This window comes from Nicotiana tabacum, chromosome 19 (assembly GCF_000715075.1).
Source record: "Nicotiana tabacum cultivar K326 chromosome 19, ASM71507v2, whole genome shotgun sequence".
Taxonomy (NCBI): domain Eukaryota; kingdom Viridiplantae; phylum Streptophyta; class Magnoliopsida; order Solanales; family Solanaceae; genus Nicotiana; species Nicotiana tabacum.
The window spans coordinates 68685437-68702910 of record NC_134098.1 but is presented as its reverse complement, the minus strand read 5'-3'; the positions used below and the strand labels follow the sequence as shown (position 1 = coordinate 68702910).

Below are 17474 nucleotides of genomic sequence, written 5' to 3'. Positions count from 1 at the left end.
GGGGAAATCATAACCCTAGGCCTTTCCAATATGGTTTACAACATTTGCTTTGTTAGTAATAAAATTATAGCTTTTTAATTATCTCGTTGTTAGTTGATTAACACTCCACTCATTATTCAATATTTTTGGAAGTTGATTACTTGAATTCTAGTGAAACTAGCAGTTGTGATTAATATGTTAATTCCCTGTGGGATTCGACTCCGGACTTGTAAACCGGATTATATTTGTAACGACCGCTTAGTCCTTTTCATGAGGCATTGTTGGTCGTGATCAAATTTTGGCGCCATTGCCGGGGAGTTAACAGTGTTATTAATTGTAGCTAAAAGAAGTACTAGGATTCTTAGTTTAGTCAATTTTCTTCATTTTAAACTAATTATATTGAAAGTATAACGTTTGTAGTCTTGGGTGTTACAGGTGCATGCCTAGAAACTCCTCAAGGACTGGTGAATTGTTTGAAGCATTATCAGATCCTGAGAAAGCTTTCAAGGCATTAAATCGTGCAAAAAAGAAGAACAAACGACAACAGAACTCAATAGAACGAATCAAACTAGACATGGGTGACGTAATAGACAACCCAAACAACAGAAACAATGGGAATGACCCGAACAATCAGGGTGTGGAATCTCTTGTGCCAGAAGTAGCCTTATATGATTGGGCACAACCCACCGCTGAAATTCTAGTAACCGCAATTGCAGTCCCTCAGATACAAGCGGAGTCATTTCAAATCACAAATAACATGCTACATCTGCTGTAGAACAAGGGATTGTTCTCCGGGTCTTACATTGAAGATCCACAGCAGCATCTGAAAAACCTTTTGTCAATTTATGTCACTAAAAGGCAACCGAATGTGACACTAGAAGCAATTAGATTGTTATTGTTTCCATTCTCAATGACTGGAGAAGATCAAACTTGGCTTAATTCGCTCCCTATAAACTCCATCACCACTTGGGCGGAGTTAGTGAAGCAGTTCTTGAACAAGTTCTACCCACCTAATAAGACTGCCAAACAAGTTGATGAGATATTGATCTTTAGGCAGAAATCAGCTAAAACACTACAAGAAATGTGGGAGAGGTTCAAAGGGATGCTGGTTAAGTGTCCACATCATGGCATTCCAGATCAGATGTTGGGACAAAGATTTTACATGGGATTGGCAGATAGCTTGAAGGCCAACGTTGATGCTTCAGCAGGTGGAGCATTTTTGAGCAAATCATTTAGAGAGTGTAAAGTTCTGCTAGATAAAATGGCTCAAAAATCAGGATGGATGACAAGAGACTCTACAATCACTCCTATAGTTCATTCAGTGGCTTTGGATCCAAACAATTCCATAGCCGAGAATATGGCCACTCTGATGACGCAAATGAGTATCCTCACCAAGAAGATTGACGAATCAGGCCAGAATCAGGTACACATAGTTAACACGACTAATGGAGACTTATGTACACCATGTATTAACCAATCATATATATGCTCGTGGAGTGGTGAAAGTGACAACCAGAATTATCAAGAGAATATGAACTACGTGGGCAACTATGGAGGACAGAGGCAAGGTGGTCAGAATTATGGGCAACCAAATCAGCAGTATAGACCAGCACAACAACAGTACAATAATAGTAACAATCCTGGAGCTATACGACAACAGGGTCAAGTTGTGCCTTACTAAAGGCAACAAGGATACAATCAGCAAAATCAGCAGCTAGCTTATTAACAACCTCAACAATAACAGATAGTGAGACAAAATGATGGGTTATCTGAAATTAAAGGAATGATGCATCAACTGATTGGGTCCAATGGAAAAATACAAAAGAAAGTCGAAGAACATGACTCTACGATAAAAGGAATTGAGATTCAATTAGGGCAGTTATCCATGGCTCTGAATAATCATCCCCAAGGGACGTTACCTGCAGACACGCATGTCAATCCAAAAGAGTAAGGCCCGAAGCAACTTATGGCGGTGAGACTAAGAAATGGTAGAGATCTTGATCTAGAACAAGAAATTGCTCGCGAAAGCCGACCAACTGAGATACTTGTGACAGTACCAATTAAGGTAGAGGATTCAACAGGGTTAACATAGGTGACGGTATAACATGCACCAGCGGAAACAAGCAAAGAAAAACGGTTGCGAAGGAGACTGAGTTAGTGCAAGAGAAGGCTTTAGAAATAGTGCCCGAGCAGGATCAAACTCAAATCACAGGAAAGAAGCGACCTCCAGCACCCTTCCCATAGAGATTGGCCAAATATCTGAAGGATGAGCAGTATAAGAAATTCATGGAGATGTTGAAGCAACCCAGGTGAACATTCCATTGATTGACGCCTTGAAGGAGATGCCTGGTTATGAAAAAATGATGAAGGACTTGATGTCTCGTAAGTTTGACTTTCAAGACTTGGACACTGTTACACTAACTCAGACATGTAGTGCTGTCGTGATAAGACCCATAGCTGAGAACTTGTCCGACCCAGGAAGTTTCACAATCCCATGAACATTAGGCAACTATGTTTTTGCTAAAGTATTGTGTGATTTGGGGGCGAGCATAAACTTGATTCCCTTGGCTATCTAGAAAAGGTTAGGCATTGGAAGAGCAATACCCACATCCATGTTACTATAGCTAGCTGACCAAACGGTGAAGAGGCCATTAGGTATACTTGATGATGTACTGGGGCAGGTTGGAAAGTTTGTTTTTCCTACAGCTTTTGTCATTCTGGACTGTTGGGTTGATGAGGAGATTCCCATAATTTTGGGAAGGCTATTCCTAGCCACTAGGAGAGCTCTAATTAATTGTGAAACTGGGGAGCTAAAGATGAGACTGAATGATGAAGAGATAACGTTCCATGTGCAAAAGTCTTGCGGCGACCCAGTGAGTTTGCTAACTGCTCTCTGATAGAAGTTGTGGATGTGATTTTGGAGGAGGAAGATAAGGCTCTGAATGTAGAAGACCCTCTAGCAGCCTGCCTCATGAACTTAGAAGAGGTAGATGGTGGGACTTGGCTGAGTGTGTTTTGGCCCTTGAAGGCCAAGGGCACTGGAAAAGAGAGCTCGAATTCGAGCCTTTACACTTAGAAGAAAGAAAGACGCCTCCAGCTAAGCCATCAATGGAAGATCCACCACAGTTGGAGCTAAAACCGTTACCGTCTCACCTCAGGTATGCTTTCTTGGGACCTAACTCAGCTTTACCTATTATTATCTCATCTAGTTTGTTAGATGTGCAGGCAGAACAATTTTTACTGGTGTTGATGGAGTGCAAGATTGCAATTGGTTGGACTATTGAAGATATTAAGGGTATCAACCCAATATTTTGTATGCATAAGATTCTACTGGAAGATGGGCACACACCGTCTAGAGAACATCAAAGAAGGTTGAACCCCAATATGAAAGAAGTGGTAAAGAAAGAAGTGATCAAGTGGTTAGATGCGGGAATCATCTTCCCCATCTCTGACAGTAACTGGGTCAGCCCAGTTCAGTGTGTGCCAAAGAAGGGTGGAATGACTGTAGTGTAAAATGAGAACAATGAGTTGATCTCAACAAGAATAGTCACAGGATGTCGAATCTGTATGGATTACAGAAGGTTGAACAAGGCCACTCGGAAATACCATTTCCCACTGCCATTCATTGATCAGATGCTAGATAGATTGGTAGGGAGGTCATACTTTTGCTTTTTGGATGGATACTTGGGGTATAATCAGATCTCTATTGCCCGAAAGATAGAGAGAAAATATCATTCACCTGTCCATATGGAATCTATGCCTTTCGAAGAATGTCATTTGGCCTATGCAATGCACCCGCCACATTCCAAAGGTGCATGATGGCCATCTTTACAGATATGGTAGAGAAAATAATGGAGGTTTTCATGGATGACTTCTCAGTTGTTGGGAACTCATTCGATGATTGCCTTATGAACTTGAAAAGAGTATTGAAAGGTGTATGGAGACTAGTCTAGTATTAAACTGGGAAAAGTGCCATTTCATGGTACAAGAAGGTATAGTCTTGAGGAACCTAGTGTCGAGTAAGGGCATTGAATTTGAGCTGATGTGTGATGCAAACGACTATGCTGTGGGAGCAGTTCTTGGGCAGCAAAAAGATAAAAACATGCATCCAATCTACTACGCAAGTAGAACCTTGAGTAGTGCCCATCTAAATTACACAGTGACCGAGAAGGAGATGCTAGCAGTGGTGTTCACATTTGACAAATTTAGGTCATACCTGATAGGCTCGAAGGTAATTATTTATACTGACCATGCTACTCTCAGGTACCTAATTGAAAAGAAGGAGTCAAAGCCGCGCCTGATTTGATGGGTCTTACTGCTGCAAGAATTTGACTTAGAAATCCGTGACCAAAATGGAATGGAGAACCAAGTGGTTGATCACTTGTCTAGGCTGGAAGGAGCAGAGAAGAAGGTTGAGGTGGAAGAGATTGGGGAGACTTTCCCGGATGAACAAATGTTGGCCACAAGCCTTGAGGTAGCGCCATGGTATGCAGATATTGCAAACTACCTGGAGAGTGGTATTGTCCCCTATGACCTTTCCTCTGTCCAAAAGAAAAAGTTCTTTCATGACCGTCGCATGTATTATTGGGATGAGCCTTATTTGTTCAGGATTTGTGTTGATAACATGATCCGGAGATGTATCTCCGAGATAGACCAATCTTCTATTTTGCAGGCTTGTCACGTATCCCCATATGATGGCCATTTCGGGGAAGTAAGGACAGCTGCGCAAGTGTTGGAGTCAGGCTTTTACTAGCCGACAGTGTTCAAAGATGCACACTTCTGGGTGAAGGGTTGTGATGAGTGCCAACGAACCGGGAATATTTTCCGCCGACATGAGATGCCCATAAACCCAATTCAGGAGATAGAAGTGGTTAATATATGGGGAATCGATTTCATGGGGCCTTTTATCAGCTCATATGGCAACAAGTACATACTCGTAGCTATATACTATGTGTCAAAATGGGTGGAGGCTGCAACGCTCCCTACAAATGATGCAAAGGGGTCATTGGTTATTTAAGAAATAATATATTCACCCGATTTGGCACTCCAAGGGAAATAATCAGTGATGGAGGCACTCACTTCTGCAACCGCGCCTTCGCAAAGTTGTTAGAAAAATATGGTGTGTGCCACAAGGTCGCCACCCCATATCACCCACAAACGAGTGGGCAAGTGAAAGTTTCGAACAGAGATATAAAGAGCGTTTTGACAAAGACCGTGAATGCTACAAGAATAAATTGGGCGAGAAAGTTAGATGATGCACTTTGGGCCTATCGTACTGCTTTCAAAACTCTGATTGGCATGTCGCCGTATAAATTGGTATTTGGGAGGCGTGTCACATACCAGTGGAGTTGGAGCATAGAGCATAGAAGATGCGGGTACAAATAGAGTCATAGAGTTGCATGAGCTTGACGAGCTTCACTACCATGCTTTTGAGAGCACAAGACTATACAAGGAGAGAATGAAGATGATGCATGAAAAAAATATTCTTGAGCGGAATTTTAAACCTAGAGATATGGTATTTCTATACAATTCAAGATTGAAGTTGTTTCCGGGCAAGTTGAAGTCAAGCTGGTGTTACACCCCATGTTTTCGTACGTAAAAGTACGCTATAAGTAAATTGATGGAAGCTTGGAATTGAGATATTACATTCCACATTTTCGTAAGTCAAAGTTTCGTCGTAAGTTAATCTACGTAAGTTTGGGAATGGGATTATTTTTAAATTATAAGCATTATGCTGTTTCAAATAAGTGACAAGTAAATTCGTGAAGGTGTGAGGGTAAGCAAATCGAAGAAATAAATTTCATCGAAGTTTGACATTTTGGGATAAAATATGGCCCGAGCTAAAATACCCGGTATTTATGGACTAGTACCATACAAGGTACCACATGACCATGATAGTAAGATGTATAAAGTGTGTTAAAAGCAAGTAGTATTTTAAGTAATTTGAGATAATTCCTAATTATGTGAATAATTGGATAATTATAGATTTTTAGCGGAGGATTAAGTAAGTAATTAAGCTAATTAAATAATTAAGACATTTCGGATAAATTCTTGAACCCCAAACGTGACAACCAATGAGTCTTGGTTAAAATGACTCTTAATACACATTTGAAGGTGGCAAAGTTAAGGTGTTTAGTGGCTTAGTCATCTCAAAGAAGTGGGGTCCACCTAAAGGTTAAAAGATAACCTTTCTAAAAATTGAATTGTTCAATTATTAAGGAGATGCTTATGTCTCTACAAGGTGAGGAAAGGAATCTTCAACAAAGTATCATACATATTTTGGAATTGCAACGTGATTGTTTCAACAATTCATACAAGGATTCAAACGTTAGCAACGTGAATCCAACGAGATTTCTTGAAACAAAAATTCATGTAGCAGTAACGTGTATCTCTTGAAACAAAAATTCCAACGAGATTTCTTAGCACCTTAGCAACGTGAGATTTTACAATTTTAAGGGAGTACGGTGCAATCTTTATCAAGAATATCATACGGATTTTCCCCTACTTCGATCTACCGTTACGTGTTGTCGCAATCAACGGATGTTAAAGGGATTGTTATGAGAATTGGCTCAGGTGTGTTAAGGCTAAGCCATTACTTCATTTTGGCATGATCTCGTAATTACATGTGTTTGATAACGAGGCATAAAGAGAAGTTCATACTCCCGAATTTATATACATTATCCTAGTCTCATAAATTACAGTATTCTCCTTATCGGAATTTCATATTTAATTGAGTATTGTCTTTTTCCAGTCAAGAGAGCAGAGAGCCTATATATACAGTATTACAATATTTTCATTACCATCGAGCTATAATCGATGGGCAGGCCCCTATTGGGCAACCTCTGATCAGATGGTAAGTTATATACCGAGCCTACTATGGCCGAGCGCCCATGAGCGAGCCCAGTTGACCGAGATACAGAGCCTAGTATGGTCGAGTGCCTATGAGCGAGCCTACTACGACAGAGCAGTTATATATATACCGAGCCTTATAGGGTCGGGCAACTATTTTACTTACTATATTGAGAGAGTTGAGTCAGTATCAGCAGGTAAGCATATCTTCAGATTATCTTTGACTCTCAGTTACTCTCAGTTATTATACTATCAGTTCAGTTTCAGCTTTCATTATTTTGCCTTACCTACTCGGTACATTATTTCGTACTGACGTTCCTTTTCTAGGGGCGCTGCATTTCGTGCTTGCAGGTATAGACAATCAGTTTGACGAGCCCTCATAGTAGACGAGGTTAGCATTTCATGTCTGCAGGTATAGACAATCAGTAAGACTCCACCTCATTCAGAGTGCAACCGAGTCTATGAGTCATCGTGTTAGGATTTTGCTACAGACTTATGGGTAGGCCGATACCCTATCCTATTTGACGTCTAATACTCTTAGAGGCTTTGTAGACAGAGGTTCATTTTGTACAGTATGTTAGAGGCCTTGACGACCCATATGTATTCATGTTTTAAGAAAGATGATTCATTGATACAGTGCTTTTCCACTTATAGTTATACATTACAAGTTGTGGCTATGCTGGCCTAGTTACTAATGATAGTACGATAAGAAAGATATGTTACGTTGGTATTCGGTTGAGTAAGACTCCGGGTGCCCGTCGCGATCCTTCGATTTGAGTCGTGACAAAAGTGGTATCAGAGTAGTTCTGTCCTAGGGAGTACAAGCCGTGTCTAGTAGAGTCTTGTTTATGGGTGTGTTGTGCACCACACTTATAAGCAGGATGCTACAAGGCGTTTAGGACTGTCATTCTTTCTTCTTACTCTAGATTGTGTGGTAGAGCTCAGTTGTAAGAACTCAATTTTCCAAACTCTATCTTATTCATAATACGACGATGCCTGCATCTAGAAAGACGGTTTATTAGAGATATAGTTGTGGAAGAGTTGAGTCAGAGGAATTCGATTTTGCATGATTCTTATGATAAGTAAATGTGAGGTCTTCAGCAGATCATGCGTGTACTAAAATGTGTAAGGTTCTTGATAAAGAGCTTTAAGGCAAGAATATTTATCCACTCTTATAGTAAAAAGGAATAAGAGAATCGGAAGGTAGACACAAGTTTCAGCAAGTAAAATAAGCAAGGTGAAGAAGGGTACGAGGTACCCAGTAAATGAAGATTAACAGTATTTACAATTCAGGTCGAGAAATATAAGTATTTTGAGTTACCTTCAACAGTAACAGAGGTATGTACAATCAACCACACCTATCTCAGTTATGCCCTAATGGAGGCTAATAGGCGTAGTTTAAGAAAAAGACGGGATACCAGGATCCGGCTGGGGTTAGAGTAACCCGAAATGGTGAATGGATTGTTTGTGTTAGTTGACATTTCTGAAGGATATTACAAATGTGCTAATAGATCTTCTTGTGAGACACCCAAATGGTGCACTCTAGAATATTACAATTAGATGTGAATACTAGCATAATAAAAAACAAATTCAGAAGATAGGCACTGAAAGCCTGGAAGGGATAAATATTACCTTTGTTTGACTCGCATCCCTAGTAGAGTGAGAACGTTAAGCAACCCGAAGAGCCACTGGATGGAGCAAAGGAGAGCTAAAAGCAAAAGAATATCTTGTTCGAGTTTTTAGAATAAATTGATAGACGTAAATGTTAGCGGAAAATAAGAAGAGAGTTAATGAAGCATTATGAGTAAGATGTAATAGATGGATGACAATGGTAGATAAAAAAGATGATAGTATTACAGAGTCTATAGTCAATTAAAGGAAAAGACGAGAGGTGACAAGCCTTGAGACAACAAAAGAGTATAGGCCATAAAGTCATATCCTCATTTCAAGAAATAAGTTCGTGACACCAACGCGACTACCGGAAGGAAAAGTTAGATCCCAGAACAATAGAAATCAGTATGGGCCGGTGAACAAGATAAACTAAACATGAATTAGGGACTGAGTGATTGGATAATAGCCGGCATCATGAGAATATCAGATTTTGTTCCGGCGATAATAGAGTGGACAACAGAAGAAGATTCCTGAGAAATTTAGAGAATGGTCATTCAGGAAGACGCTTCCCTAAAGCAAGCAATGTGAGCAAAGTAAAGCTTAAGGGACTGTATGTGCCAGTTATACTAAGTGTCACCCTCGCGAATAAGGAATTTTGTTATCTTTGGTACAGAAGGATTTCCGCAAAGCGAGTAAGGGTCATCGATGATGTGAAAAGACGCCAAAGATGAAAAGGTAAAACATCTATAGGTAGATCCTCGTGGCTCCAACTCTTAGTACTCCCCTAAAGGGGAAATATGGAGTGATGTGGCATTAAGTCAGAATCAAGTGGTTCTAGTAACTATGGAATAATAAAGGAAGAATGCGATAAAAATGAGAAAGGAATAAGATTGCACTTATTCAAATCCTACAGATATGCTACAATTCCATAAAACTATGCAAACACGACGTCAAGGAAATGAAGTAAGTTAAGATAAAGGAAATAACCCAAGAAAGATTACGCGGAATATTGATATAAGAATGGGCCAACGAGTAGTTAGTAGTTGATTCAGGAAGAGCTTAGTTATGGCTAGACAAGAGGATATAGACAAATCAGCAGGTCGTGCAAGATAAAAATAGTAAAACCCAATATAATGGATTCAGCCCCGCAGTTATGACATTGTAATACTTGAGAAATATTCAGATAGGATTCGGGGTAGTTAAAGGTACTACATGAGTGTTACAAAAATAAAAGAGAGTTCCACTGGGAAGATAGTAAAAATATCAAGTTCATAAGCAACCCTACAAGCACAAGGGCGTAGAGGTAAGTAACCACGAATAATTATAGGCAAAGAAGGACATCAATTTTTTTTCCTGAGTATACGATATAATAAGCTCGCAGCTTTACAAGAGTCAGAGGGTCCTCCCTAAGTACGACAACGAAAGACTAGCTGAGGAAATAAGGAAGAAGGCTTCAACCTAAGCATAGTAACTTGAAGAAGAAATGGTCTTGTAATAGCAGTCTCACTACAACATTGTATGCACTCCATAAGAAAGTGGCACCTATCGGAGCTAATGAGCGGGAAATGAAACCAAAAGTAATATTCGAGACCATGTGAGTTGCACAAAAATTCCGGCATGCGTGAGAACTAAGATAAGCTAAGTATACACGCAATAGAGGTGCATCATTCGCAAGAGCTATGGGTTATGAGAATGAAAAGTGCATCAGTCAATATTCGAGGACGAATGTTCCAAAGGGGGGAATAATGTTACACCCCATATTTTCGTACGTGAAAGTACGCCATAAGTAAATTGATGGAAGCTCGGAAATGAGATATTACATCCCGCATTTTCATATGTTAAAGTTTCGTCATAAGTTAATCGACGTAAGTTCGGGAATGAGATTATTTTGAGATTATAAGCATTATGTTGTTTCAAACAAGTGACGAGTAAATTCATGAAGGTGAGAGGGTAAGCAAATCAAAGAAATTAATTTCGTCGAAATTTGACATTTTGGGATAAAATACGGCTCGAGCTAAAATACCCGGTATTTATGGACTAGTACCATACAAGGTACCACATGACCATGATAGTAAGATGTATAAAGTGTGTTAAAAGCAAGTAGTATTTTAAGTAATTTAAGATAATTCCTAATTATGTGAATAATTGGGTAATTATGAATTTTTAGTGGGGGATTAAGTAAGTAATTAAGACATTTTGGATAAATTCTTGAACCCCAAACGTGGCAGCCAATGAGTCTTGGTTAAAATGACTCTTAATACAGATTTGAAGGTGGCAAAGTTAGGGTGTTTAGTGTCTTAGTCATCCCGAAGAAGTGGGGGCCACCTAAAGGTTAAAAGATAACCTTCTAAAAATTGAATTGTTCAATTATTCAGGGGATGCTTATATCTCTACAAGGTGAGAAAAGGAATCTTCAGCAAAGTATCATACATATTTTGGAATGGCAACGTGATTATTTTAACAATTCATACAAGGATTCCAACGTTAGCAACGTGAATCCAACGAGATTTCTTGAAACAAAAATTCATGTAGCAGTAACGTGAATCTCTTGAAACAAAATTCCAACGAGATTTCTTAGAACCTTAGCAACATGAGATTTTGCAATTTCAAGGGAGTACGGTGCAATCTTTCTCAAGAATATCATATGGATTTTCTCCTACTTCGATCCGCCATTACGTGTACTCGTATTCAACGGATGTTAAAGGAATTGTCAAGAGAATCGGCTCAGGTATGTTAAGGCTAAGCCCTTCCTTCATTTTGGCATGATCTCGTAATTACATGTGTCTGATAACGAGGCATAAAGAGAAGTTCATACTCTCGAATTTATATACATTATCCTAGTCTCATAAATTACAGTATTCTCCTTATCAGGACTTCATATTCAATTGAGTATTGTCTTCTTCCAGTCAAGAGAGCAGAGAGCCTATATATATATACAGTATTACATTATTTTCATTACCATCGAGCTATAATCGATGGGCAGGCCCTTATTGGGCAACCTCTGACTAGATGGTAAGATATATACCGAGTCTTCTATGGCCGAGCGCCTATGAGCGAGCCCAGTTGGCCAAGATACAGAGCCTAGTATGGTTGAGCGCCTATGAACGAGCCTACAACGACAAAGAAGTTATATATATACCGAGCCTTATAGGGCCGAACAACTATTTTACTTACTATATTGAGAGAGTTGAGTCAGTATCAGCAGGTAAGCATATCTTCAGATGATCTTTGACTCCACTTCATTCAGAGTGCAACCGAGTCTATGAGTCATCGAGTTAGGAATTTGCTATAGACTTATGGGGAGGCCGGTACCTTGTCCCATTTGACTTCTTATACTCTTAGAGGCTTTGTAGACAGAGGTTCATTTTTTACAGTATGTAAGAGGCCTTGACGGCCCATATGTATTCATGTTTTAAGAAAGATGGTTGATTGATACCGTGCTTTCCCACTTATAGTTATACATTATAAGTTGTGACCATGCTGGCCCAGTTACCAATGATAGTACAATAAGAAAGATATGTTACGTTGGTACTCGGTTGAGTATGACACCGGGTGCTCGTTGCGGCCCTTCGGTTTGGGTCGTGACAGATGGTCAGGACCATTTCATGTGGTCGACATGCATTTAACTGGAGCCGCCGAGATTACATTGGAAGATGGCGCTCGTAAGTTCAAAGTTAATGGGTAAAGACTAAAACATTATCAGGGCATGGTTGAGAAAGATAAAGTGATCTCGACCTTGTAATTGAAAGATCCTCGATAAGGGATAGCCTGAGTCGTGCCGCGACATTAAATCGGGTTCTTCTATGGAGGCAACCCATGGGTTTGTTGTAATTCATCATGCCGCGACGTTAAATCAGACGCTTCTTGGGAGGCAACCCAATTTTTTGTGTTTTCCTTATTATTCGTGTTTGATGTTGAATTGGGGAAATATTGACATGTTTATCAATGTTGCAGGGATGAAATTGTGCGGATTGGAACGACTCGGGGTGAAGAAATCATGGACATGTTATTGGATCATCTCTTCTCTTATGCTTTCCTTTCTTTTCTCAAGTAGTGGTCTAAAGTAGTGGTCTAAACACCCCAAATTTCAAAGAAATCAAACCCTACCCCCTTCTCTCATCTCTTCTCTTCTGCTTTCCTTTCTTTTCTCCCCAACCCAAATCCTCACAAGATTTCCTCAGGTAAGTGACATGTTTTCCCCTTCTTAATTTAGTTTACTTTCTTTTCTTTTTCTTGAATTGTAGTAGATTTTTATTAGTTCATTCTCTCTAGTTGTACTTGTTCATGTGTTGGGGTAGTAGTCAAATTTTTCCATGACGGGTTAGGTGCGACACTGGTATATCTTTCGTTGAATTGGGGTTATAAAATTGTTGTTTGGGGTTTCAGGTGAACTGTGCATAACAAGTGTTTGTATAAATGCCACAATGAGTTTGAGAATGTAATTTTGTGACCAAGTGTGCTGGTGAAGTTTGAGTAGCCGCTCTTGATTCACAAATTGTGCCTTTAGCTGATATTGGTATTTGTTTCAGATATTATGACACCATCCAAGAAACGAAGAACCACAGGTACCTCCTCTAGTGGTCACACTGGCTCATCCCGGCCATGATCTTCTGCCAATGCTCGCCAGTTTGATGCTTACAAGTTCGTATCTAATGAGGCCCAAGAACATTTATATAATAAGGTATCCGAGAAACCCATACCTGAGAGGGGAATTGATATGGGGTCCCTCCAAAATGGCTGCCCCAATATGTATCTTGAATTGATTCGGTGAGGGCTGGGGATATTGTTTGAAGAACCTGACGAAGCCAATTTAATGGTTGTTCTAGAGTTTTATGCGAACTGCCCGGAACATGTTAACCATGTTTGTACGGTTCGAAAGAAGAGTGTGGACGCATCCATAGAGGCCATTCAGAGGGTCTACCCTTTGCTAGTTTTTGGGGAAGATCCTGAAGCGGAGGACTACTATGACACCTATAGCAGAGAACTAACCTCTTGGCAATTGTTCTTTAGAACAATATGTGTGCCCAACAAGGAGGTAGTGTGGGTTACACCGGGGCAAAAGTTTCATTCGGCATCGCTTACCTTTGAAGGGAAGTGTTGGGTTTACGTCATAAATAACCGCTTGCTGCCTTCCTCCAATACCACTGAGGTGAAAGGTCCCAGGGCTGCACAGATCTAGTGTTTTATCAATGGCCATGATTTTGATGTGGCTAAGGTTATTCACAGCGAGATGTTCATTCGCTGTCCTGTGCAAAGGTATGGGTTCTTCTTTCCATCCTTATTCACTCGGTTATGCTGTGCGGCACGGGTACCGGAATACAGAGACTTGGATGGGAAAGTAAAAAAGGAACAGAAGTTCCGGGTTATATATTAGGGTTAATTTTCAAGTAGTTTTTTTTGCTTCAACTGCATTATAGATTGATCGTGTTCTTGTTAAAACTTGAAATCCAGAACAATGTGCTGGATTTCATACTTAATAAATTTGGTCCAGTATATTATACTGAAAGTTTGTCTTCTGAAGGCTTGTTTCCAAGTATTTTATACTAGATGATTATTATAATATACTGGAGTTCTGTTGATTACTTGTGTTTAATGATAATTTGTATGTGTATTTTTTTTATATGGTGTTTGATTATGTTTTTTAATTCTAGCCCAGTTTTTGTTTATGGAGTTTTATATTTGTAATAAATTTGGTACAATATATAGTCTGTCCTCTAAAGGCTTGTTGTACAGTATTTTTTAATGGATGATTATTATAATATAATGGAGTTCTATTTATATATGATTACTTGTGTTTAATGATAATTTGTATCTGCATTTTTTTTAATATGGTGTTTGATTATATTTTTTAATTCTAGTCCAGTATTTGTTTATGGAGTTTTGTAATAAATTTGGTCCAGTATATTATATGGGAAGTCTGTCCTCTGAAGGTTTGTTGTTCAGTAAGTTATACTGGATGATTATTATAATATACTTGAGTTTTGTTTGATTCCAGTATATTATACAGGAAGCCTGCCATATGTAAGCTTGTTGTCCAGTATGTTATACTGGATGAGTTCTGTTCATACTAGAGTTGTGTTTTATTTGTGATTATTCTTTTTCAATGATTATTTATCTCTGTTTTTTTAATATGCTCTGTCCTCTGAAGGCTTGTTGTCCAGTATGTTATACTGGATGATTATTATAATATACTTGAGTTTTGTTTGATTCCAGTATATTATACAGGAAGCCTGCCATCTGTATGCTTGTTGTCCAGTATGTTATACTGGATGAGTTCTGTTCATACTAGAGTTGTGTTTTATTTGTGATTATTTTTTTCCAATGATTATTTGTCTCTATTTTTTTAATATGCTATTTGATTATGTTTCTTCTTTATACGACAGTATTTGTTTCTGGAGTTTTATTATTTCTAATTAATTTAATCCAGTATATTATACATAAAGTCTGCCATCTGTAGTATATCATACGTTATACTGGATGAGTTTTGTTTATACTAGAGTTCTGTTTATATACTGAATTCTGATCGTGTTTACTAATCTAAGATAAAATGCTTTGTTTTCGTGATTTTACAGAAATGGAATCTTCAAGTAGTATATTGAAGGTGCATAATTCTGAAATCTTCAAGTTTTTATCTTTAAATTATATGAAATGTTGCTTATATTTTTTATGTTTTAAGTTTAGGAGAGAGATAGATTATATGAGTTTAAGGATTGGTTTTCTGCTGATTGTTACTGGAAAGGTGATAGAAATTTTAAGCAAACTATTTCATCCTTTTTTTCCGGAACTCAAATGGATATGTTGAAGAACGGTGTATTTGGGAAATCTTTTGAGTTGGATGAATTTAGTCACTCTGGGATGTCATAACCCAAATTTCATTAGAGGCCGTGATGACGTCTAACACCGCTGTCAGGCCAACCAACAATAATTGATTAACTTAGTTACTCTTTTTAGTATTTGAAATCATGATTTTCTTCAATTTAATAATAAAAGGTGGACTTTACAGAGTAAATAATTTTTTTCCCCACAATTTCAATACCAAACAAACCATAATCTCCCTAAAATCCGGTGTCACAAGTGCATGAGCATCAACTAGAAAGTAAAATAAAATACAGCATCTGTCCGGAATACAAATTGGACATAAAAAATATAAATACTCTGAAGAAGACTCTGCTGGCTGCGAGTCGTAATATGGAATGCAACTCACCTAAGTCCCCGCATTTAACCATGCCTCCACTCCCACGAGGCCACTAGATTCATATCTACATGCACAAAATGTGCAACAAGTGTAGTATGAGTACGTAATCAACGCGTACCCAGTAAGTATCCTGATGGTAGGCTATAACTATGTATTTTGGCCACTATTTGCACTCTAAATTGTTGCACTTTACTGATGTTTGAGCGTTAAAAGGTAGTAAATGTCTCTGACTAAGAATTTAGTACTTTACAGGAGCAATTCAGGGCTACAATGAGGTTAGGGACAATTTTTTGAGCTGATATGGAGCGTTGAAGGCCAAGTAAAAGCTTATAGAATAAATTGGGAATTCGTTCGAGGATCAAAGGAGGTTAGCGCACTTAAAAAGAAGAACGAAAAAGAGTGCAGAAAATTGCCCAGGTGCACGGCCTTGCACTGACCGCGCACATGGATGCGCAAGTCAAGCGGAAACTGGCCAAAGTGCGCGGCCAGATGTACGGTCACCTGCGCAGGTGCGCAGCCGCGCACGTCCTTCCGAGAAAAAATATTCCAGGGCTAAAATTATAATTTCGGAGGCGACTTCCCTTGACCTATATGAAGCCCAACTCGTCCAAAAAGATGGTATATTGGTTTTTAGAAGAATTTTCAAGGCAAGAACAGGAAAGGAGCAAGACGGAAGATTTAGAAACAAGTTTTTATCTTTCTTCTTCCTTTTTTTTTCTAGTATTGGTAATGAATTATTATATTGTGGTTGTGAAAATAATTATGAATAGCTAAACTCCGTATTCTAGGGTTTGATGGAACCTCCTGGAGGATGAATTTTGTTGCGTTTAATATAAATTTGCCATTGGATTTTCTCTACTTGTTCAACTACGTGATTATTGTGGTTTATTGAAGGCCCCTCAATCGGTTATGCCTATTTAGTGTGTATTACTTGGAAAAGGGTACATATTTAGGTAGTGTTTGAACAACATTATTCCTAATGTATTTGAGGGATCAATACGGAGGGTTTAAAGGTGGGATTAGGAATAACAAAACCTTAGTGCGATCTTAGTAAGCGGTAAACTAGTGCTAGATAGCGTAGTTCGGAAACATACGTGTGGTAAATTGTTGTATTTGCTCGGAAGAGAATTACAACATCTAAAGTGTTCATGATCGGTAGAGAGTATATAGATGAATTTAAAGGAGACGTAGCAGAGAGGATTCCGATAAGAGGGGAAATCATAACCCTAGGCCTTTTCAATCTTGTTTACAATATTTGCGTTGTTAGTAATAAAATTATAGCTTTTGAATTATCTCGTTGTTAGTTGGTAAACACTCCACTCATTATTCAATAATTTTGGAAGTTGATTATTTGAATTCTAATGAAACTAAAAGTTGTGATTAATACGTTAATTTCCTATGGGATTCGACTCCGGACTTGTAAACCGGATTATATTTGCAATGACCGTTTAGTCTTTTTTATAAGGCATAGTTGGGTGTGATCATATCCCGTCTAACGTCGAAGAAGTAGTGACGAGGGATCGACTCCAACACTTACTATGGGCTAACAATATAATGCCAATCTTATATTTAAACATGGAATACATAACATAACTGAAAATTCAATAACCGAAAATAATCAACAATCCTTTTTACTAATAGAACTTCCCAAATTCATTTCCATTATTTAACAATTTATATCTCAAGCCAATAAAGAAGCGTCAATTATTATTAGTTCCAAAGACTTATCATGCACAAGTCATGCCGAGGTCGTATGGCCCGATCCAACATATAAATATAAACTGTGTACTGCCGAGGGTCGAACGACACGAACCAACATATAAATATAAATTGTGCATTG

General features: G+C 38.6%; 1 non-coding gene across 1 annotated transcript; it reads right to left on the bottom strand.

The window, feature by feature from the left end:
• Positions 1–1003: 1003 nt before the first annotated feature.
• Positions 1004–1110, bottom strand: LOC142173986 (small nucleolar RNA R71). The gene has a single exon (XR_012703351.1). It is a non-coding gene; the product is annotated as a small nucleolar RNA R71 (small nucleolar RNA).
• Positions 1111–17474: the final 16364 nt, after the last annotated feature.